This window comes from Saimiri boliviensis, chromosome 2 (genome assembly GCF_048565385.1).
Source record: "Saimiri boliviensis isolate mSaiBol1 chromosome 2, mSaiBol1.pri, whole genome shotgun sequence".
Taxonomy (NCBI): domain Eukaryota; kingdom Metazoa; phylum Chordata; class Mammalia; order Primates; family Cebidae; genus Saimiri; species Saimiri boliviensis.
The window spans coordinates 163,899,814-163,925,396 of NC_133450.1; the positions used below are offsets into that span (position 1 = coordinate 163,899,814).

General features: G+C 36.2%; 1 protein-coding gene across 37 annotated transcripts in view; it reads right to left on the bottom strand.

Annotated features, from left to right (window-relative positions):
* The window catches only part of PTPRD (protein tyrosine phosphatase receptor type D), a 2,307,989-nt gene that overhangs the window by 1,938,807 nt on the left and 343,599 nt on the right, over positions 1-25,583 (bottom strand). The gene's annotated exons all lie outside the window — the stretch shown is intronic.

Below are 25,583 nucleotides of genomic sequence, written 5' to 3' on the forward strand. Positions count from 1 at the left end.
CTTCTTTCTTCTATACATTGCCCAGTCTTGGGTACGTCTTTATTAGCAGTGTGAAAACGCACTAATACATACAGAGTGGAGGTAAACAGTAAGGGTTAAATCATGTCAAGGGGAGGCCCTGAGTCGATGTTTTTTGGGGTGACCCTAGGAAATTTGTAAATAATTATGCCTTATACTTAAGAACATACACAAATAATTATGAATTAATACCACTCTACAGCCTCTAAGTTAGGAATTTTTGGCAGACAAACAGCTTATTGAAGAAAAACTTGGAAAAGAAACTTAGGGAATGGGCAAAAATGAGCTATTCACCAAAACAAGAAATGTTACTTCCCAACATGGGTCATGTTAGACATTAGTTCTACAGAATGTCAAAGGGTATATATAGAAAAAAATGAAAAACCAAAATGATAGATTATCTGACCAAATTAATTTGGAGATTGTAGGATAAGCAAAATCAGTTTCTGTACCAGAGAAGTTGTGAGAACCATGAATAAGAGAGTCATTCTAAATGTCTATGATGAGGTTGCTTGAGAGATGTAAGCTCTTTAGAATATAATTTGAATGTGCCTTCTTTAAACTAATAGCATGCTCTTCTCCCATGGGGTTAGAAATTGTTTGGAAGAGTTTGGGTAGCTCCAAAACCATAAGCCATGCATTGGGAATAAAAAGATGACTAAAATATGGTCCCTGTACATAAGCTTCTTATGCTCAGGGATGATATTTTATCTTTCTTAGCAATATTGATACTGGACTTCTACACAAATGCAGTTTTATAGTCTGTTACAGGTGTCAGTAATAAGTAGTGGCCTCTGATCCCCTAAATCAGACAGTAAATCCCTACTGCTTCTTTCTTCCTTCGATTTTAAGCAAAGATGTTTCTTCTGCAGATCCTATATATCTTAAGTCAGCAAATTTGACCTGCATTTCAAAATCGTCACCAACAGATAAGTGACTAAAAGTGATTTTAAGACATCTCTGTTTTTATCTCCCATCCTATGCTTGCACTGAGAAGGAGCTAGAAAAAATGTTACAGCCATTAGTCACTAAGAAAAGATCCAGTGATTGTTCCCCTCGTGAAAAGTAAACTTAGCTCTCATTCGTGTTGTGGTTAGCATGCTCTCCATAACAACAACAACAACAACAAAAAAGACATCATTGTAGTTGATTCTTTTCCATGACTAACAGGTATGGTAGTTCTCAGTATCTCTCCTGTTTCAAGATCTGCAGGAACCATGAGAAAGAGTTTAAATTTTGACCTGGTAATAGCCAAGATCGAACCATTTGGCAAAAGCACACTGTCTAGATAATGAAGAAAAGGATGGCCACTTGGCCAACTATAAATTAGGTAGAGAAACTTATCTGAAATTTTATTTATGTCCCAGATTTAAAAATGAATAGTTTCTTTTAAAATTTTATTGCTTTTTTTCCCCAACATATTTTTCCATTGGTTTGTCTTATGAGAAGCACTAATGTTAATTTTTTTTTCTTGTTTCTACAATTAGACAACATATTGATGTCCTACCATAAATGCAGTTGTTTTGCATTTTTAAGGTCTGGTAACAAATATCATACAGAGCTATCTATGAATTCAAGCACATTTAGGTGACAGCATCAGAGTCAGGACCTATCGTAAGCTATAAAAATGACTGCTACATTTGAAAAAACTTAACAATAAAAATAAATAAAATCCTTAAATATTTTTCTCTAAACGCAATTAGAGACACATGCATCTATCTGCTAATTAATAAAAATGTTGATTTTGATTATTAATGACAAAAATGACCATACCTAAATCGGTCACAAATTTGTCCAAAAGGAATATTGTTAAGATGAGACCTCAGCATTTATTCTAGTTACTGTACTTGTCATATTCTATTTAAATAAAAGTACTTAGTATATATTATCTGAGGATTATGATAGCTTTAGCACCACATAAAGTGAATATTTATCGTTTTAAAGCATTAACTTTAAGAGGTGGGAAATGAAGAATCTGATAAAAGTGACCATAAAAAAGTAAAAAAGCAAGTGATTTTATTCAAGATTCAGTTTAGGGTAATAAAATATATGCCATGTATGTTCTCTGACCCTTTATTCATTTATATAATCAAATTTTAAATTAACCTCAATAATTTTATAAGACAGCTGAACAGTTTATACACTTTTGAATTCCTGCCAAGATAAGATGTACTGGAACCAAATTTTGCAATGTCAAAAAGCCCAGAAATTCTTTATAGAGCTTAAGTTAGCATCAGATCACATTTGGAGTCTTAAATGGGCTTGGTTATTTTCAAGCTTTTCCCAAAATGATATTTAGCAAGAGACAAGCAGTAATTCCTCTTGAAGCTTAATCTCAGATTTAAAATCCTTTGATCAATCAACAAACACTCATTAAACATACAACATTTCAGTTACACAGGAGAAAATAAAATCTAAGTCAAAGGAAAAAAACAGATAAATTCCTTTTCACTTCAATTCTGCCAGGGAACTGTGGGAACTGTAGGCTATATGTTGGTTCGCTTTCTCAAGTATATGTTTTAAGAAGTACAAGAGTTCAGGGAAGAAACTGTTTATATGTTTTACTATATATATATATATATAGTAATATATATGGAATAAGATATATACATAATTATATATTTGTATATATAATCATATGTAAATTTTGGGGCAAAATATTTGTATACTTGTATTCATATTTTTTCTGAAAAATATTTGGTTATAAAACAATATGCCATACCAAAATTTAGTGCTACAAAATACAAGTTTTTCATTTGTCAGAAACGTTAACTGTTTATATTATCATTTGTATTACTTATCATTAATTGAACTAGTAGGGCTAAATAGGGGTCTTTGAACAAGATGAAGTTTGGTATTGTCCAAACTTGGTAATTAGAAATGCCAAATTACTTAAAACTAATAGAAAAACAAAACATCCCATTAATTAAATAACATGTTCAATTGATTAAATAACATGTTTAAAAAAACTGTTCTGGGAAACTTTTATCTGACCAGTACTATGGTAGGCACTTTCACATGAATATTATAAATTAGCCTTCACAATCACACTAAAAGTTCACTATCACTATTCAGATTTTTAGACATGAATCTCTACCTTGCACAGGTAAAAATTAAGTCAATCAGGGTCATATGGCTAAACAGGCGGTCCTCTAAAATAAAAGAGGCCAAGGCAGGCAGATCACAGGGTAAGAGATCAAGACCATCCCGGCCAACATGGTGAAACCCTGTCTCTACTAAAACTACAAAAATTAGCTGGGATTGGTGGCATGTGCTTTTAGTCCCAGCTACTCAAGAGACTGAGTCAAAAGAATTGCCGGAACTCCGATGGTGGAGATTGCAGTGAGCTGAGATCGCACCGCTGTACTCTAACCTGGCAACAGAGCAAGACTCCATCTCCAAAAAAAAAGAGATTAAACTCTTTTCATTCTATTTTTTTTCCAGTGAGACGTGAGACGCAGTATCAGATAGAGGTTAAGTGCTGGTTTTGGTGTCTTCATTTCAAGTTATGTGATCTTCAACAAGTTGCTTAGCTCTGTTATCTAATCTTCGAAATGAAATAAACAATAAAATCCACATAATAAGAATGAGCCTGTGTAATGTGAATGACAGTACCTGTATAATAAATCACATAGAACACCACGGAGCACATGGCCACCATGGAATAAAAGTTAGCTAATATTACTACAAATTCACTCTGTGACCCTTAGTGAGTCACTCTGAGCAGATTATAGTTTCCTAATGTGGCCTTAGCAGTAGTCCACCTGCTCTTATCGCAATGTGACCTTGCCATTTCTCCATTATATTATCTCTTATTTGTGGAATCTGAAAAAATTGAACTAACAGAAATAGTAGAATGATGGTTATCAGAGGCTGAGAGGGTGGGTTAGGGAAAGGGAAAATATTGATCTCAGGGTTAGAATTTCTGGTGATCTACTGCAGAGTAAGGTAGCTATAATTTATCAATTACAAATAAAAACATTTTTTAAACTAAAAAAGAGAGAGAAAGAGCCTGTTTTCTTTCCTTGAAGCTGCATGAAACTGCGACAGCCTCAATCAATACAGCATGATGGACACGAAGTTATGTGTCCTGCAAAGTTAGATCACAAAATGCAACAGTGTCTGTGTGCCGCCCCTTCATCTCCATCTCTATCTCTTCTTGCTGTTGGTATCCAGTCATCATGCTGTGAGTAATCACAGGCCACAAGTATAGAGGTTATGTGTAGACTTTCAAGCCAACAACCCCAGTTAAGTTTCCAGCCAGCTGCCATCATCAACTGCCAGGCTAGAAAGCCTTTAAAGTAACACCAGCCTCCTCCATTGTCTGCTCCATTGTCATGAGAAACCCTGAGGGAAAGCCACCAAGCCCAAACCAGTCACTCGCAGAATTATAAGAGACACAAATGAGTGACCAGTATTGTTTTAAGAAACTGTTTAGCAATAGATAAATTAGCACCATCACCAAGATTTTTCACTATTTTTTACTTTAAAAAGGCTAATTCTATTTCAGATTAGTTTGATTTACAAATACGTACACAGTCACAGAGCTGAAGCATATTTTTTTCTTTTTCTTTTCTTTCTTGAGACAGACTTTTGCTGTGTCACCCAGGCTGCAGTGCAGTGGTATGATCTCATTTCACTGCAACCTCCACCTCCCAGGTTCAAGCGATTTTTCTGCCTCAGTTTCCTGAGTAGTTGGGATTATAGCCACGTGCCACCAAGCTTGGCTAATTTTTATATTTTTAGTAGAGACAAGGTTTCACCATGTTGGCCAGGATGGTCTTGAAATCCTGACCTCAGGTGATCTGTCCACCTCAGCCTCCCAAAGTGCTAGGATTAGAGGCATGAGCCAATGCACCCGGTCTTGTATTCTGTTTTTTTTTGTTGTTGTTGTTGTTGTTTTCCTAAGTGAATAGACCTTTTACATATACAGAAGTTCACAATTAAATTTGATGATTAAAATAATTTCTAATATATAGAAATAAAGGGGGAGACCCATCACTACTCTGAGGTCTGGCATAAGATTATGAACAAAAATGACAAATATGCCCTTTTTTTTTTTTTTTTGAGATGGAGTCTCAATCTGTCACCAGGCTGGGTGCAATGGTGTGATCTCTGCTCACTGCAACCTCTGACGCCCTCATTCAAGCAATTCTCCTGCCTCAGCCTCCCAAGTAGCTGGGATTACAGGTATGTGCCATCACGTCCAGCTAATTTTTGTATTTTTTAGTAGAGACAGGGTTTCACCATGTTGCCCAGGATGATCTCAATCTCCTGACCTTGTGATTTGCCAGCCCCACCCTTCCAAAGTGCTGGGATTACAGGCATGAGCTACTGTGCCCAACTACAAATACATATCTTAAGGGGCTGTGTGTTTTCACAGAATGGAATCCTTCTTCCTGAGGCCAAGAAATGAGCATTTCCATCAGCAATTGCCATAGTACCAGGAATTTCATGCTCTTCCTCTTATGGTGCCAGCTGGAGAAAGTTCTGACTCTTCTGATAAACAAGACAAGGCATGTAGCAGCTAACTTGCCCAGAAACTTTGATCATAAGCATCCACTCATGGGCTCAGCTGCTCAGGAAAATGTAACCAACCAACTCTTTTAACACATAAAACTAAAAGCCAATTCTTCTTCTCCAATTTAAACATGGTACATGTCTGAATTCCAGATGCTCATTATAATTGAGTTTCATCACTCGGCTTTATTTATAAGGGCTACCGGCTTTCAACTGTTTCAAGAAAAATCTGTCGGACAAAGTAAGAAAAATCTCTCAGAGTGGCATTTGCTTGGGTAGTATCAGCCCCCACACAATGGAATTCTATAAAGAGAAGTTTACTGAATTAAATACATTGATGAGGAAAAAAAGAAAAAGGAATTTCTTGAACGTAAAGCTGTATGTATATTGTAATAGGCAAACTTTTAATTCACCGGCAATGAAATGCTTTTATTCATTGGCTATAAGGAACTGTTGTTCTTCAGTCAGGAAAGAAGCCCACAATAACTCAATGAAGTAGAATAAAGTAGAATATCACTTTTGTTGGCAATGCAGCTTTTAAAAAGAATCCCCCAAAAAACCTCTTATAATTAATTAACCCTAATTCTACAGCAATATTTATGTAATTATGTTCAAGATAATAATACGTTTCCCCTTAATCTTAAAGAAAGCATGTTTTCTGAGCAAATTTTGCAGGAGAGATTTAGTTAATTATCATACTAATTATCATACTGTCCATATAGAACAAGTTAACTCACTAGCATATACTTTCCCTTTCTTTCTCCAGAGTTTTAAATTTTTGTTTATTTATATTTTATCATTTACAAATGGGTATTTATTGCAAGCTAGCAAACTATTTGTGGGTGCATGCATGTAAAAGTAAGTAACTGAATATATAAAATAAGTTATTTAAAATCCAAAAGTAATAACTGTAAGGCTTTGATTTACCAAGACATGCTTAATAGTGTTTTGGATTTTTTCCCCTGGTAATAAACAATATGAATTACATAATAAAATATATTTGTTTAATATTTGGGCCAACTTTTTATTATTCACAGTGAATGTCCTAGTTTGTCAAATAGCCAAGACTTTATCCATTTTTTTCCTGTTGCCAGGCTGATGGCCATCTCTCTCTGTGTGTTTGTAACATCTTCAGTAGATGGCAAAGGAATAAAGAATAAAGACAATTTAGCCCCATCAGCTATTTAGAGAAAGGAAGTGTGTGCTCAGTGACAATCAAGATGACTGAAGACTTCTAATTGTCTTTGCAGTCCTCACATTACAAATAGAGTAAAAGATTTCCAAAAGGATGAGGATCCTTTTGACTGCCTAACGTGGGAAGGAAAGAATGAGATTAGAGGATATCCTTCTAAACACCTATGCTGACACCATTTTCTGTCCTGCTCTGGGGTCACAAAGACTCACACAAGGACAGAATTTTTATCAACTGTATTTACTTTGGTGGGTGCCTGTCTCCCAGGAGACTTATCAACAATTGTAGTGTCTAATAGATAAAAAGATCAAATCTGTGTTCTCTGATGACTTTTAAGAAATATATATATATATATATATATATATATATATATATATATATATATTACAATTTTTTCACTTGCTTCTTATATGCTCTACAAAACCTCCTGTTTTTGAAATCCTGGTAGCTCCAATGTATCTTTTGAAAATACGGCTTTGTAGATATGATGCAAAGAAAAGGAAAACGACAATAACAACAACAATTAGCAAGAAATTTTAATTTGCCAAGTACAGTACAGAGTGTTTTATATCTGGCTCTGGTAACCTCAGAGTTGCTCTTTAACACAAGGTGATTTAAAATAGGGTCAAATCTTGATGAAGGAGGGGGCTACATTCTGATAAATGCATTGTTAGGTAATTTATTCTCTATCTGAACATCAGAGTGCTTTTACACAAACCTGGACGGTACAGCCCCCTACACACCTAGGCTATACAGTATAGCCTACCTATTGCTCCTAGGCTACAAACTTGTATAGCATAGTACCACTGAATACCATAAGCAATTAGAAAACAATGGTAAGTGTTTGTGAACCTAAACATATTTAAACACAGAAAAGGTACAATATAAATATAGAGTAAAAGATAAAAATGATATACCTGCATAAGGTACTTATCACGAATGGAGCCTATAGGACTACAAGTTGCTCTAGGTAAGAAGTGAGTGAATTTGAGGACCTCAGACATTACACTACTATAGATTTTATAAATACTGTAAGCTTAGGCTACAGTAAATTTATATAGAAGTATTTTTATTTCTTCAGTAATAAACTTAGCTTACAAAAACGCTTTGACTATAAACTTTTAAGTTTTTTAAACTTTTTACTTTTTGGATTAGCTCTAAGCTTAAACCACAAATTGTGCAGCTGTATAAAAATTTCGTTTTAAATATCCTTATGCTATACATTTAAAAATGTTTAATCATTATTACTATTAATTATAATTTTTTACTTTTAAAACTGTTATGTTAAAACTAAGACACAAACACACACACTAGCCTAGACCAGGGATTCACAACCCCCAGGCCACAGATTGGGACTGGTCCAGTACAGGTGCATGGCCCATAAGGAACCAGGCTACACAGCAGGAGGTGAACAGCAGGTGAGGGAGGGAGCATTACTGCCTGAGCTCCACCTGCTATCAGTTTAGTGGCAGTATTAGATTCTCATAGGAGTGCAAACCCTACTGTGAACTGCACATGTGAGGAGTCTAGGTTGTGTGCTCCTTAAGAGAATGTAATGCCCGATGATCTGAGGTGGAACAGTTTCATCCTGAAACTATCCCTCCCTCTCCCGTTGCTCTCAGTTTATGAAAAAAAATGTAGTCCACAAAACCAATCCCTGGTGCCAAAAACTGCTGGCTGAGACTTACACAGGGTCAGTATCATAGATATCTCTGTCTTCCACCTCCACATCTTGTCCCACTGGAAGGTCTCCGGGGCAATAACACATAAGTGACTGTCATTGTCTATGATAACAATGCCTTCTGGAATGACAAGGTAGGGACCTGCCTGAGGCTGTTTCACAGCTAACATTTTTTTTATGTAAGTAGGAGTACACTCTAACATAATAATAAAAATATAGTATACTATATTAAAGGTTATAGAGAATTTTTAGCTCCATTATAATCTTATGGGACCATTGGGGTTTATGTGGTCTATCATCACTGAGTGAAATGTCATTACATGGCACTTGACTGCAATTTTGTCAAGCGGTTTTTTATTATTTCCTTTGAACTATCCTTGCCTTACACTTTGTGTCAATGATATGAGAAATTCAACTAATCAGTATCAGATAACTGACTAAGTCTCCTCCCCATTAAAGTCTTAAGTGACCGCCCTTGCCCCTAAGGTGTCAGGCAAATTTCATCTGTTCTACCTGCTTCTCCAGGATCAGAATTCATCATATGCCTTTTGAAAATGCAGGTTTATTCCTGCCACAGCATCTTTGCACATGATGTTTCCCCTACAAGACTTTCTAGTCCTACGCCACCCACTTCTTACAAATACCCTACTTTATTTACCTAACCCCTGTTGGTTCTTCACATCTTAGTTCCATCACTTCCTCTACCATTCTTTCTTCGTTTTGCACAAATTATGATAAATACCCCATTATGTACTCTTCATATCAATCAATTTCAAGCCATGGAGCAAATATAGCTAGTGAATTTTGGTTAGCATCTGTTTACTCCTTAAGACTAAAGACTCCATAAGCACCGGAACAAATATGTTAATTTTTCTTCACTGAGTTCAGTGGCTGGCCTAATGTCCAATAAATGTTAATAAAATAGGAAGATAAATTAATGACTGAATATACTGGTTTTAGATACGTTTTGGCTTCTCAATTAACTGCCTGTGATACAAGGAGAAAATGTTGCTTATAAGTTACAATTTGCCTATATCTGGTCCTGGGCACAATGTCACTTTGCTTGCTCCACTCAAATCTTTATGTAATTACGTATTCGACCTCCAAGTGGAGAGGAGGTACTGGTAGAGAAAGTCTGCTGGGGCTATGGCAAGCCAGGAGCAACCTTCCAAGCAAAATTGCTAGGCAGAGTCAAGATCACCATCAAAGAGATAAATTTATAGCCAGGAGGCAAACAGTATGCATCCTATCCAATTGGTTAGGCAAGCACAGAAATAAAATAATAATAAGAATACCCAAGAGAATTACAAAGGGTACAATTTAGGCTGACTTTCTAAATCTAAATGATTTATGTGATGCCATATACATTTCTTCCTTCACTTTCTCTCTGCTACAATAGCTGTAATACCTGAAAGGAAAGACATCTGTCCCCATCTGGACCAGTTAGGTGCTCAACCCCCTAACCACCTCAATTGATCTATGCATTGGTATGTAACCCAAGTTAGGCTAAGCTGAATCCTCCTCTGAGAATTTTAAAACTCAGGATAAGGTAAATGGATTAAATAATAAAAGGCGGTTAAGGTGCTAATGATCATATGCATCCATGGTATTAAAAAAACTAAAATAAAACAAAAAACACCCTTTCTGTGGCAGAAAATAATAAAACAAGCATTCATAGAGAGTAAGAAGTAGGTATGCGTAGTTACAACAACAAAAGAAAGGAAAGGAAGGAGTAGGTAGGTGGCAGGGGCAGGAAGGTGTCGGGGAGAAGTGGGCAGGAAGGTTTCAGTTGGTAGATTTCAGTGTCCCTCATTCTAGCCAGTTCCACCAATGGTCTTGCAAAGATTGGATGTATTAACCCAATGGATATCCTTTCTTGTCCAAACTAGTTGTGGTTGGGTTAAGAGAGTAAGGAAAGACTGGGTAGAACTCAAACATTAATTGAGGTAGTGATTCAGAACTCAGGTTCTGACACATTTCTGCTTAGATAGCCCTCTACTTGATTCCCTACGCCATGTCATGGGAGCTGAGGGCTTTTGGGAGGGTGAAAAATGTTGCATTAATGTGAGTTCACCAGGTTGAAACATGAGAAGGGGTGAAGGTGGACTAGTATGATAGAAGACAACAGAGGAACATAGGCTTATAAGAGGCTAGCTTACCATTATATCTGACAGTGCTGACTACTAATAATGTGTTTAGATCATAAGGAAACTTGATGTGATTTATGTAAACAATTGAGGTATTTTTATGTATACACTTTCATTTAGCAATGCTTATAAAAATCAGAAAAAAGTCCTAAGTTTATTCAAAATAGTGAGAAACCAATAATCATCTGAATACTCACTTTTGTATATTGATCTGTACATTCATCCTTTTGGTATTGCCTATAGAAATAATAAATTTGTATAGAGTATACATACAGGCACTAGAGTGTGGTTTCAGTTTTTAGTCAAGTGTCATTTTCTGTCTCTCTCTTTCAAACCCTAAGGAAAATCAAGTGGTTAAAATTCAGATTAGGGAAAGCAACTGAATACTATAGTTCTTACTTTTATACTTAATTTATAATTCAATGAAATCATTTACTGTATGGTGAAGAATGGATTTATGTACATAAAATATGATAAATTCAACTTTAAAACAGTACTGTTGACTTGTTTTCATTTTTAAAGATATTTGCTTCTTATGTGTAGTGACTGACATTCTTTTTGTTCCTCAGCAATACGTGGTCATCATTTGATTGATGACTTCCTTCATGCCTTTCATATGGAAGCCCCGGATAATAACTTTGCGTATACAAAGGCCTCTGCTTCTATTCTTGACTCTAGACTTAAGAAATCCTCCAAATGAGAGTTGCTGTTGGTTTTCACCTTTAGGGTGAGCCCAATATAGTTTCTGAGCCAATATGAACCAAGTGAGAAAAGTGTCAATGGTGATCATTTTTATTTTCACTAAATTAATTCATATACTTTTTCTATAATTGTCCTTTAAACTGTCATCATTTTGACCTAGTTAATAAAAAGTGGGTATCAACTTTGGTTCCTCATCAAACACCTCTGTTTATTGAATTATAAAACAGCCCAGAAGCTCAGCTTTTGTAGCCCGGGCCCTGAGTATCTGCCTGGTTCCTGTTAGCTCCCATTTGCAGACACTCAGGTCTTGCTTTTCAAAGTCCCAGGCTCGGAATTTACTGTGTGATGTCACACTTCTGAGGATGGTCTACTGCATGGATTCCCTCTGTCATACTGACCCACCAGAGTGGATGTGCACAAGCATCAGGACCGTTTCAACCACACTCCCTTTCACAGTGGAGCTGAGTTAATCTCAGGTTCTGAGGCAGTCCTCAACACCTTCTGCCTCCCACCAGGTCTTCGTGGTGGTGATAGCTGCAGGTTTCATTTCGAAGCTCCCTGCTATACTAAAGTAATCTTAACATACATTTATCCAAAAAAAAAAAAAAAAATCAGTTTATCTGAATCAACATTTAACTCGGCTCCCTGTATTATTATGTGTTAATTGTGGGAACTGCAAATGTGACTAGACTGTTACTTAGACCCTATATTACCCCCAGGGAAGTCATGTGCAGAATGTGGGTCAGCACCAAATACACACAATCTCTTGGGCAGTTTCAGAACTTTACCCAGCCCAAGAAAACACTGAAATAAAATATTGAATTTCACAGTCCTGTCCTAATTGTATCCTATTATCAGTAGTTCACGCTGAAGTTTTACGGAAAACTTTTGTGTACTCCAGATGTCTGGTTTTTTCGTCAACAGATGAAGAGTTTTCCGCAGGTAATCTCTAAAGTGTCTTCTAAGTCAACATTTTATATTAAGATTTATTTCTCCCTAAAACCTCAGCATTTCTGAATAGAAAACCCAGTTTTATCTTGTGGTCCTAAATCCTTACATCTCATATTTTCATGTCTTCAAGAGATGAGCTTCTTAAGAATGTCTAAATCTGTAGTCATGCATTAGTGTGGTAGTGAATGTCACTACAAGGTGATACTTAACTTGATGATATGAGAATATTCTACATTCCTTAAGTTTTTAGTGACAGAGAAAGAGCATATAACTTCCCATTAACATAATTAACAAAAGGGAGACTGTGCTTACACCTGTAAATTTCTTTTTAAGGCAGTATTATCCTGCACATGATTAGAAGTCTGTACTAATAGCCTTGTTTGTCCCTTGCCAGCAGTTTTGAAAAGAAACTACCATTTTAAGTGTGATTTTTTTGCTGCTCTTTTTAATTCTCATACAGTCAAGGGAATTATATTATTTAGGGCATATATATATATATATATATATATATATAGAGAGAGAGAGAGAGAGAGAGAGAGAGAGAGAGAGAGGTTTTTCTGAATAAATTACAAGCCTCTGTTATTTAAGTGAAACTAACTTTTAAAGATTGGATTCAAAAGATCAAAACAACTTGGAGAAAACAAAACAAAAAATTTAGAGGCTCATAGAAACTAGACACATGGTATAAAACGAATCTTAGAGTTCATATGACACATGCTTTTCAAATGAAAGAAAAGTGAAATGACAAAAGTCATTTGAAATAATATATAAGTTGAAGAATAATATCTCAATGACTGGCATTGCTAATGTTATGAACATTTGATCCTGAGCTACCTTAATGGAGTACTGGAATGAGGACATTAAAATCAGACATGGATACAGAAAAAGAAAGATACATTATAATTTTATAAAAGTAAAACAATATAAATGCTCAGTAAAATAATGAGAACAAAGTCAAAGAATGTTTTTTACATATATATGTGTGTATACACACACATACACACACACACACACACACACACACACACACAGAGTTGTCATTTAATTAGATCCAATCTAAGCTTCTACGAAAGACTGTACTAATATATTTACATAGTCTCCAGAGAAAATAATGATACAGTATAATTTCTAGTGTTTAAAAAACCCAAGTCAGTTAATCTAAAATAATTATGCTAATAACATGGTTTAACAGAGTAAGAAAGGAATGGGATCACTCCTCGAACTCAGTTCTCTTATAAAAAGTGCTCATGGCATAAAGCAATAGTGAATATATAGGACCAAGAAAACAGAATTGTTTCTACACCAGGTATCAGAGTTGATGGGAAGCCTTGAGGTATCCTGGCCTGCTGGGAATAAAGAAATATGCTCTATCTTCTAGAACACAGTCAATTTGGCAGCCATTCTTAGAGTGTTTTGAAGCTAAATATATAGCTTTAGGAAATTCATCTGTCTCCCCCATAGAGAATGCCCCACAATCAAGCAGGGAAGATAGTGAAGGCCAAAGATGCTACTTAATATGACAAGGCTATCTATTATATGTATATTAAAGTATTTAATTGACAATTGAGGCTGTAAAGATAAAAACTAAAATTATTTAAAAATCAGTGGTCTAGAAAGGTGAAAGTAAAAGAAAACTTTACAGAATTGAATTTTGTACTTTTCAAGAAATGGTAAAAATGTTAAAGAATAAACAATACATTTGATAAAAAGAAGAGACTATAAACTATGAAATATAATAACACTAATGCTATCTACCATTTTTGAGCACTTATGCCAGTTTGATACTATCACAATACCTTAGAGAGTGCATCTCATTCATTAGACATGTTTATTAGGTAGTCTCTGTCATCTGTATGTGACAGAGGAGAAATATGTTCAGAAGATTTGAGTCATTTCTTCAAATTCACCTAAGAAATAGTCAAGCTGTGATTAAAATTGAGCTCTGAAATCCAAGTTCAGTTTGTTAACTACTGTACTATACCATCCATGTAGGCTACATAATTGTTCACTGATGATAAGCTCAAGAGTATTGACAAATAGCAAAAACAAAGACATTACTACTGCAAAGCAGAGGATTCTGGGTCAAATACAGGCTTAGACGCTAACTAGCTATATAAGCATTAATAAATCAGTTTACTTTTCTGGGACACACATTTTCCTTACTGGTAAAATTAGGAAGGCAACTGTGATAGATTTTTGCAGTAATAGCCCACAGCTTGTTCATGCCTCCCTGTATCCACACCTTTTTATAGATCCTTTGCACACTGATGCTAGACGTGTGATATGGTTTGGTTGTCTCCTCACCAAATCTCATCTTGAATTGTAGCTCCCATAATACCCACACATAGTGGGAGGAACCCCGGGGAGAGAACTGAATAATGGGAGCAGTTTCTTCCACACTGTTCTCATGGTAGTGAGCAAGTCTAAGGAGATCTGATGGTTTTACAAAGTGTTTCCCCTTTCACTTGGCTCTCATGCTCCCTTCGCTGCCACCATGTAAGATGTGCCTTTCACCTTCTGGCATGATTGTGAGGCCTCCCCAGCCAAGTGAAACTGTGAGTTTATGAAAACTTTTTTTTTTTTTTTTTTTTTAAATTACCCAGTCTTGGGTATGTCTTCCTCAGCAGCATAGCAACAAACTAATACAGTAAGTTGGTACCAGTAAAGTGGGGTGCTGTTGTAAAGATACCTGAAAATGTGGAAGTGAATTCAGAACTGAGTAACAGACAGAGGTTGGAACAGTTTGGAAGGCTCAGAAGAAGACAGGAAAATGTGGGAAAGTTTGGAACTTCCTAGAGACTTGGAGGACTCAGAAAACAGGAAGATGTGAGAAAGTGTGGAACTTCCTAGAGACCTGTTGAATGGCTTTGACCAAAATGCTGGTAGTGATATGGAAAATAAGGTCCAGGCTGAGGTGGTGTCAGATGGAGATAAAAAACTTTTTGGGAACTGGAGTAAGGATCACAGTTCCTAGGCAAAAAGATGGGTGGCATTTTGCCCCTGCCCTGGAGATCTGTAGAACTTTGAACTTGAGAGAGATGACTTAAGGTATTTGGTGGAAGAAATTTCTAGGTGACAAAGTATTCAAGAGGAAACAGAAAATAAAAGTTTGGAAAATTTGCAGCCTAACAATGCAATAGAAAAGCAAAGCCCGCTGTAGAAATTTGCAGAATTTGCATAAGTAACAAGGATCTCAATGTTAACCACCAAGACAATGGTGAAAATGTCCCAAGGGCATGTCAGAGACCTTTGCAGCAGCCCCTCTCATCACAGGCCAGGGGCATAGGAGGGAAAATAGTTTTGTGGGTCAGGCCCTAGGGCCCTCCTGTTGTGTGCAGCCTAGGGACTTGGTGTCCTGCATCTCAGAGGCTCCATCCATGGCTAAAACGGGCCAAGATACAGCTCAGGGTGTGGCTTCAGAGGGTGCAAGCCCCAAAGCTTGGCAGCTTCCACATGGTGCTGCGCCCGTGAGTATACAGAGGTCAAGAACTGAGGTTTGGGAACTTCCATCTAGTTTTCAGAAGATGTATGGAAACACCTGGAAGTCCAGGCAGAAGCTTGCTGCAGGGCAGAGTCCTCATGGAGAACCTCTGTGGTATGGAAGGGAAATGTGGGATTGAAGCCCCCATACAGAGTTCCCACTGGGGCATTACCTAGCGGAGCTGTGAGAAGAGGGCCGCCATCATCTAGACCCCAGAATTGTAGATCCACTGATAGCTTGCACCATGCACCTGGAAAAACCACAGACACTCAACAGCAGTCCATGAAGGCAGCTGGGAGAGAGACTGTACCCTGCACAGCCACAGGGTCAGAGCTCCCCCAGACCATGCGAATGGTCCCCAAGACCCCAAGACCACCTCTTGTATCAGTGTTACCTGTATGTGAGACACGGAGTCAAAGGAGATCATTCTGGAGATTTAAGATTTCCCTGCCCTGCTGGATTTTGGACTTGCATAGGGCTTTTGTTTTGGCCAATTTCTTCCATTTGGAATGGCTATATTTACCCACCGCCTGTACCCCCATTCTATCTAGGAAGGAACTAACTTGCTTTTGATTTTACAGGCTCACAGGCAGAAGGGACTTGCCTTGTTTCGGATGAAACTATGGACTGTGGACTTTTAAGTTAATGCTGAAATGAGTTAAGGCATTTGGGGGCTGCCAGGAAGGCATGACTGATTTTGAAATCTGAGGACATGAGATTTGGGAGGGGCCAGGGGCGGAATGATATGGTTTGGCTGTGTTCGTACCTAAATCTCATCTTGAATTACACTTCCCGTAATTCTCACATGTCGTGGGAGGTACCCAGGAGGAGACAACTGAATCTTGGGGGCAGTTTTCCCCATACTGTTCTCATGGTAATTAATAAGTCTCATGAGATCTGATGGCTTTATAAGGGGTTTTCCCTTTCACTTGGCTCTCATTCTTTCTTGCCTGACACCGTATGTGACTTGGCTTTCACCTTCCACCACGACTATGAGGCCTTCCCAGTCCTGTGGAACTGAGTCCATGAAACCTATTTTTCTTTATAAATTGCTCAGTCTTGGGTATGTTTTTATCAGCAGCATGAAAACAGACTAATACAATGTGATATGGTGACTTGCTTTAGCCAATGAGAAAATAGGAAATATGAAACAATCAGAGGCTTGAAAACTTCCTGCCTCTGGAGCTTACTCTCCCTTGCTGCTTCTCGAAGTCCTACAACAGCATCTCTATGACTAATCTGGGCTAGCTTATACGAAACATATGACTCAGCTGACCACCTCAACTGACAGCCGGCAACAACCATTAGACATGTAATTGAGGCCCTCTTCAACCAAGAACCTTGGCTAACCTGCCAGCTGACCGTAGCCACATGAGTGAGTCCAGGAAAAACCACTGTAGAATAACTGCTCAGCTGAATTGAGCCCTAATTGCTGACAGAATTATGAGCTAACAAATGCTTATTGTTTTAAGTTCAGGGGTACATAAACTTTTTCTGTAAGTACCAGATAGTAAACATTTCAGGCTTTGTGGGCTATATGGTCTCCATCACAACAACTCAACTCTGTCATTGTAGCACAAAGGCAGCCATGGACAAGTAAATAAATGAGCAAGGCTGTGTTCCAATGAAACTTCATTTACAAAAACAGACAGAAAAAATAAATAGGGAAACAAGCAGGCAGCATCTGGTCCTGGTCCATAGGCAATAATTTGCTGACACTTGTTTTTAGGCAGTAAGTTCTGGGAGTGTTTGTTATATATCAAAAGCTAACTGATACTTTGATCAAGATGAGCTTATTAAAATTCTGTCATCAGAAGTTGCATTATAAGTGAAATTGGCATTAAAGCAATCCAGTTTAAGTCCCACAAAAATATCAAGTTTTTATCACTGAACAGAATAGAAAACGCTTGCTTTTCTCCAAATTTATTTTTAATGCAAGTGACATGTAAAACTGAATATATTACTAAATTTATATTAACTAGAAAAATATAACTGAAACTTCACCCAGTACCCTTTTCATGGCCCCATGAGACCAACACTGTCACACATGTGCTCATTCACATGCACAGACACACACACATGCACACACATATCCAAGTTAGAATAAAATTTTAAAAAGCACTAGTTAAGTGTGCTTTAAAATGCTAAGCAGAATTATAAACCAAGCAATCTAAGGAGTGTTAAGAATTAAAATAGCCCTTAATAATGAAACAAAAATTTGTAAGTATCTTAGTATGCATAGTATATTATTATTTAATATAAAGTTTCAAATGTAGTCCTTCATAAGATATGCCAGATGTAAACGTAGTTCTAAAATGTAAGAGTGAAGAGAAAGCAAGAAGAGAATGGTAATGAACACGGTAACTCTAAAAGACTTTGATGTCACTGGATACTGAATGAGGATAATTTTGATCCAAATATGTCACTTATAATTTATGCAGAATATATCTTTAAAGAAATTCACTTAATGTTATTAACTGAAGGTAGTATTTTTACTGAGAAAGTGAACTGATAAAATCAAGTGTATGTGGGTGGGATGGGGTATGCGAAGCGGGTAGGAGAGTGTGGCAAGAGAGACTACTTAGCAAAGACTACAATTTGAATTGAGTTTGAGAGGAAACTATAGTTTCAGGAAGCATGAGAATAGCTCTGCACTGCAGGCTAATTTTAGAAAAAAAAAATCTCTAACCTAGATAACTTACTGTTGCAACCTACCTGGTTTAAAAACTTTACAGTATAAGGGCCATCAGGAACATTCTGGAAGCTGTCAAACTATTGTCAGAAGACGTCACGAAGAAACTAGGGAGTAATTCCTGCCTTTAAAAGTAGTCAGGGGGCCGGGTGTGGTGTCTCACACCTGCCTGTAATCTCAGCACTTTGGGCGCCCGAGGTGGGCAGACCAACTGAGGTCAGGAGTTTAAGACCTGTCTGGACAACATGGTGAAAACCCTTCTCTACTCAAAACACAAAAATTAGCTGGGTAAGGTGGCAGGTGCCTGTAATAGCTGTTCGGGAGGCTGAGGCAGGAGAATTGCTTGAACCTGAGAGGCTGACTTTGCAGTAAGCCGAGATTGTTCCACTACACTCCAGCCCCTGTGACCAAGTGATATTCCGTTTAAAAAAAAAAAAAAAGATGTCTATTATCAACCTTTTTGGAAGTAGGTTGAATGTAAATAAAAAATAAATATACAAATGATAGGCACATAGTATCTCAGTTACACTAACATCTTAACACTTCGTGTTAAGAACAAATTTATAAAGGAAGCAACTGTGGTTTAAGGAATGAAAAAAAATGTATGTTAATGTTTTGTTAGAGTTGTGGTTTATGAATAAAAAGAAGAATTCATATTGGTTTTTAATGTTAAGTTTTTCAGTCACAAATAGCAAATGATTGGCACCTAGTATCAAGATATAAAAAAGAAAGAATATTCTTGCCCAAGGCATTTCTTGGTTAAGAATTACTTTACATTTTAAGAATAACCAGAGTTTATTTTTGGACTGGTAAAAGGAATATAAGTTGGTACAATGTTTCTTAAAACATTTTAACACTACTTATCAAGAGTCTTACATGCTTACATATTTAATCAGACTCTCTTCATAATAGTAAATATAAATATGCACAAAATTGTTCACTACGTTCTTATTTTTTTTAAATTGATAAAAACAGGAAGGCCAACAATAAGAAAATGTCATATACATTTAATAAACTATCTGGCCATTAAAATTTTGGAATAGTTTCTATGCTTATTATTAGGTGAATATGGTAAAAGTGAAATAAAAATCACACATATATAACAGTCTTTTTTATTCAAAATATACACTAAAATATATACTAAAATATGCTAAAATAACAGTGATTAACAGCCAGGTTCAGTAACTCATCCCTATAATCTCAGTACTTTGGGATGCTGTGGCAGAATTGCTGAAGTCTAGGAGTTCAAGAACAACCTGATCAACATAGCAAATGCCTGTTTCTATCATTTTTTTAAAAAATAATTATCTGGGTGTGATAGTGTGCTTGTCTAGTCCAAGCTACTCAAGAGACTGAGGCTGGAGAATTACTTGAACCCAAGAGTTGGAGGCTCTAGTGAGCTATGATCATGCCACTGCACACCAGCCTCCACAGCAGAGTGAGAATCTGTTGCTATAAATAATAATAATAATAGTAATTATAAGTGAGTGGTCGCATTTTCTTGTTATTTTTAAATGTTCTGAATTTGTAACTATGTATTACACTAACAGTTTTCTTAGGAATTTAAAAACAAGGTTTCAGAAAATACTTTTCCGTATAACTCAGAAACTCTAAAGTGCTCCTTAGTTTGGCATTCATAACAATATGTTATCAAGCAACTTTGATCCTTCTCCCACTCTTCCTTTCCACCTAATGCAGATAGGCTGATCTTTCTTCTTTCATCATAAGTTTGTATTTCTCTAGTACAGGGAGTTTGCTTAGCTCCATTTGTGCAAAACACCTCAGCTGTTACTCCCTTTGTCTCATTCCTGACCTTTTAAACCCCCTTCCCAGTACTGTATCCTCTCATCTCAGAATCCCTATTTAACCACAGTGCTGAACAACTCTCTTAACACCTACTGTCTGTTTTATGCTACCTTTTCAACTCTAAGTGATAGATAGAAACAAACTTAAAATGGCCTTTACAAAAAGGGAAAAAAGAGAAGAGATAAAGAGGGTTGGCTAATCTAGGGCAGGAATTTTCAGTCTCAGCAACATTGGCATTATTTGCTGTCCCGTGCATTGTAGAACGCATAGCAGGATCCCTGGCCTCTAGCCATCAAAAATCAGTAGCGCCCTCCAGTGTCTCAATCAAAAATATCTCCAGCCACTGCCAAATATTCCCGGGGACAAAATCTTCCCTAGCTGAGAACCAGGGTTTTAAGAGGAAACATGAAGGTTCACATTCTCAAACCTTTTGTTTCTCCAACCAAAAGGTTTTCACTCCACAAGCTGACTGGTGTCAGCCCCATATCTTAAACATAACAAATTAAACACTCCAGGAAAAAAATGCATTGTTCAAAATAACAGCTCTTCTAAGAAGTCTAATGCAATCTCGAATTGCCCTAACCATGAATTAATCTATTTGATCCATGTAAGAAGCCAAGCAAGGGCTGGGCCACATATTTACCCTGTCTGTCCAGAGGGTTGCTTTCATCATCATTCAACTACCTGAGGAAAGAAAACCCTTTGATTTCTAAGAAAAGAGAGGGTGCCCTACCATTGCTTACAATTTTTTTTTTTCTCTGCATAATAAGACTGTAAGCTGCTTAAAGGCAAGCAATGTGGTTTCAGCATCTTTTATTCACCCAACTTCCAGAGTGCTGTCTTGTACAAAGTTCAAGACATAGTCCTTATTAACTGCAACTTTTAAAAGTACAGCATGACTTACTGAAACTTTTTAAATCACTGAGAATAAAATGTTCTCATAACTTGTGTTTTACAAACATATCTTTACAATTCTATAAAAATCTTCTGAACAAAAAAATTAAGTTTGGTAAAACATAATTCTAAAAAGTAAACTTTTTTTTTTTTTGAGACAGAGTTTCGCTCTTGTTACCCAGGCTGGAGTGCAATGGCACGATCTCGGCTCACCGCAACCTCCGCCTCCTGGGTTCAGGCAATTCTCCTGCCTCAGCCTCCTGAGTAGCTGGGATTACAGGCACGCGCCACCATGTGCAGCTAATTTTTTGCACCTTTAGTAGAGACGGGGTTTCACCATGTTGACCAGGATGGTCTCGATCTCTTGACCTCGTGATCCACCCGCCTCGACCTCCCAAAGTGCTGGGATTACAGGCTTGAGCCACCGCACCCAGCCGGCCAAAAGTAAACTTTTTTTTTTTTTTTTTTTTTTTTTTTTTTTTTTTTTTTGAGACGGAGTTTCGCTCTTGTTACCCAGGCTGGAGTGCAATGGCGCGATCTCGGCTCACCGCAACCTCCGCCTCCTGGGTTCAGGCAATTCTCCTGTCTCAGCCTCCTGAGTAGCTGGGATTACAGGCACGCACCACCATGCCCAGCTATTTTTTTTTGTATTTTTAGTAGAGACGGGGTTTCACCATGTTGACCAAGATGGTCTCGATCTCTTGACCTTGTGATCCACCCGCCTCGGCCTCCCAAAGTGCTGGGATTACAGGCTTGAGCCACCGCGCCCGGCCCAAAAGTAAACTTTTAAAAATCAAAAACTTTTAATACTTCTATTAATTTTTTCAGTAAATATTAAATTTGACATCTAAATCCAAGTATTTATACTATGATAGAAATTATAAGATACTAATAGGGAGATTCAGAATAAAATACTAAATGTAAGCATTTTGAGAGGAGGAAAGACATGTTACAATGGTGCTAAATACTTAGCTGATAATGAGATAAAAATTTGATTCTTAATGACTAGTAGTTTTGTTTGTATCCATATATATACATGCATGTGTAAGTTTTAAATAGTAAAAAGTATCAACAAATATACATAAACTTATGGAAATATACTTACATACATACATTTCCAAAATCTTTAATTCATCTTCCTTATATTGTTAAAAAGAGTTATTATATCATAAATGCCTTTTCAAAGAGTGGTTGCAATACTTTTTCTGAAAATAAAAATTTATTATGCTGCTATAACATATTATAACATATTGGTAAAATAAAATGTGATAAGGCAATGCATTTCAAGCTGAGGGCATTAGTCTCAAGCCAAGAAAATATAATTTCAAGTTGGATTTTAAAGAGTTTGAAAGCAAACTAAATGAGCCTGTTGTATATATTTTTTGCCTCCTATAATTTTACAAAGCAATTTTTATCTTTCAGAGAGGGCTGTGCGAGATATTGAGAAAGCCTAATTTGAATAAGATGTAAAATGTGGAACTGCCATACAAAAACCAAAATAAAAACCTTACTTCCATACCAGATTTTTAAATCTTCAACTCCTTGGAAAACATTTCAGGTTCAATAATGAAAATTAATTTTAAATGGAAGTTTTCTCTAGCATAAAAAATGTGGTATTGAATATATATGGAATATGTCTTGACTTAAATTTATTTTTCTTCCAACTGTATGACCAGAAATTTCTGATCCTATGAGAAATTATCTGAAATATACATTGTACAGTTTTTTGTGATCCTATGAGAAATTATCTGAAATATACATTGAACAGTTTTTTTCTGATCCTATGAGAAATTATCTGAAATATACATTGTACAGTTTTTTTCTGATCCTATGAGAAATTATCTGAAATATACATTGTACAGTTTTTTTTGTCTGATCCTATGAGAAATTATCTGAAATATACATTGTACAGTTTTTTCTAACATTATGTAAATTCTTGGTCACAATATTTTATTTTACTTATTTATGTTTCTCTTGTAGTCTGCAGTGCAGTGGGGTAATCATAGCTCACTGCAGCCTTGAACTCCTGAGCTCAAGTGATGCTCCTACCTCAGTCTCCCTAAACTAAAGGAGTGCCCCACCATGCCCAGCTAATAAAAATAAATAAAAAATACATTGTAGAGATGGCGTCTCGCTATGTTGCCCAGGTTGGTCTTAAACTCCTGGCCTCAAGTGATCTTTTGTTTTGGCCGTCCAAAGTACTGGGATTACAGACCTGAGCCACAGTGCCTGGCCTGTACCTAATATTTTAATAGATAAAACTGAGTGTAGAGATACTTAAGCCATATTTTTCCATACTTACATTTAAAGTCTTTTAATATTTACTATTTTTAATTCCTTAAAATATTATTTTATAAATAGTCAATATGTTTTTGGAACAGAAAACAATGTACATACTTTTGCATTTTTAGGTGTTACAAATACTATTTAATAACAGCAAATACATTAAATCTACTGTTTATTTTTGAGTAATTAAAATTTAAAGAGTAACTTACTTAGAGTCTCTTTATGACTTCTAAGAATCTAATACTTCAAAGACCATTGAACATCACAAGAATAACAATGATAAAAAATTTTAATTATGTCAAGTGTTTTCTTATAAATTAATAAGCATCACTAGCCAATGCTGATAAATTCATTTTCGTTTTTTTTTTTTTTTTTTTAGATGGAATTTTGCTTCCTCACCTAGGCTGGAGTGCAGTGGCGCAATCTCGCCTCCTGTGTTCAAGCGATTCTCCTGCGACAGCCGCCCAAGTAGCTGGGATTACAGGCACCTGCCCCCAGGCCTGGTTAATTTTTGTGTTTTTAGTAGAGAGGAGGTTTCACCATGTTGGCTAGACTGGTCTTGAACTCCTGACCTCAGGTGATCTGCCCACCTTGGCCTCCCAAAGTGCTGGAATTACAGGCGTAAGCCACTGTGCCCCAGCCTCAATTGTTTCTTATAACATTGGAATTCTTCTTTTATTTCTTTTTATTTTATTTGTCTGTGTATGAATTCTCTTCCAGTCTATTTTATAAGCATTTTGTAGTAATAACTTCATGAAGATGACATTTTTGTACCATACCATTCATCCATTTAATATATGCAATTCAATGTTTTTTGTTATATTATTCACAAACTTTTGAAATTTTAGAACATTTTTGTTCCTTAGTAAGAAACCCCATACTCTTTAACAGTCACCAATCATTTCCCCCAATCCCTTCCCAGCAGTAGGCAATCATAAACATGCTTTTTCTCTATATCTAATGTTCTATTCTGGATATTTCACATAAACAAAATCATATAATATGTGTTCTCTTTTGTGACTGGCTTCTTTTACTTAAGATAATGTTTTCAAGATACACTTATCTTGTAACATGTATCACTACTTCTCTTCTTTTTATTGCCAGCAATATTCCATTTTAAAGACAAAATATTTTATTTTTACATTTATGTGTTGATGAATATTTTAGTTATTTCTACTTTTTGGCTTTTGTAAATAGTGCATATGTGAACATTTATGTACAAATTTTAGTGTGGATGTGTGTGTTCATTTTTCTTGAATATATAACCAGGCATGGAATGCTTTGTTTTTTGAAAACAGAAGAACTCACTGTTAAACACATAGTGTTTGTATCCTATTTGCTTCATGTAATTTTCATTTTCTTAATAGCTGAGAAAAAGCTATATATATATGTATTTTTTAAGAGACAGCACTACATTTTGTTCCTGTGAAGTTTGTAAAACATAATTTAAAATGACAACTTTCTCTTTCCATTTCGCAAATCCCCCTAGTGTTTGAACTCACGTAAGTAATGGTTTATCCACTGTTTTCATGAGAACCTGTTTAGAGCGTCAGTAAATTAAGTAAGTCGTATTCAACTTGACATTTTTCTATAAACAGAAATATTTGCCTATTTAAAATTCTAATATATGGTTAAGAGAACTGAGAGAATACCACACATGAGTCATGTGTGAATTTTTGAAGTATTTTAGCTTCTATAAATGTCTTTCTTCTGTGGGGTGAGCAACTGAAATGCTGTCCATCAGTATTCTGTCTCAATTCAGTAGAAATGAAAAATGCCTGATGTCACTGTCAAACATACTCAGAAAGATTTGATGAGCAAACCCATAGGAAAAATTGTCTTTTCCCAGAAATGCTCTGATGATTGGCACAATGTGTATGCAGCTGTTTTCCTTTAATTTCCAGTTCTGATGTTCAGAGAAGAACTTACTTTTTGCAGATGAGGTAAATGTAATGTGACAATACATAATCCCACAAGGGAATATCACTAAGGATTTATGATGCACATGAGAGCTTAGAAATGCCCTTATAGACCAAACACAGCTCTAGAACCTGTGTCCCTCTTCAGTTCTTCAGTTTATAGATCTCTGCTTTCATATTTCCACACCATGTAGTACATATTAGATTTTAAATATTTATTGAATGAATAAATGAAGGAAAATTGTAAAGAACACATTTTCCGAGATTATAAGGAAATTATTTTAAAACCATAAT